Raw genomic sequence first — 412 nt, 5'->3', positions numbered from 1 at the left:
CCGTCTCAGTGATCCGCCGTAAAACAGTGATTCTGTCCTAATTCCCTTGCATATTAATGGTGGAGTTCCCTTTAAAATCTTAAATGATTCCCTTTGAGCTAAATTATTGACCTGTTTCCCTTACAAGTCTAATGAAAAAATTAAGGAGACATTTCTAATATATTAGTTTTTTAAATAAATAAAAAATAATGAAAACAAAACTTGCTAAATTAGTTATTAAAATATAACAAAAATCTGAATACTTCAGCTATGAGGTAAAAAAAAAAAACGTATCTGCATGTCTTCAGTAAACTTTACTTTTGCAAAATGCACAAATACAGAATTGAAAAGCACCTCCATCCTTGGATCAGACACACACACACACACACACACACACACACACACACACACACATATATATACATATATATAT

At 30.8% G+C, this 412-nt stretch overlaps 1 protein-coding gene across 1 annotated transcript in view; it reads right to left on the bottom strand.

Moving 5' to 3' along the window:
- The window catches only part of LOC107572304 (E3 ubiquitin/ISG15 ligase TRIM25-like), a 16,732-nt gene that overhangs the window by 1,668 nt on the left and 14,652 nt on the right, over positions 1-412 (bottom strand). The window lies entirely within an intron of this gene.

The sequence above is a fragment of the Sinocyclocheilus grahami genome, unplaced genomic scaffold (assembly GCF_001515645.1).
Source record: "Sinocyclocheilus grahami isolate Dianchi unplaced genomic scaffold, SAMN03320097.WGS_v1.1 scaffold1733.1, whole genome shotgun sequence".
NCBI lineage: Eukaryota > Metazoa > Chordata > Actinopteri > Cypriniformes > Cyprinidae > Sinocyclocheilus > Sinocyclocheilus grahami.
This window is presented reverse-complemented; position numbering and strand designations above follow the sequence as displayed.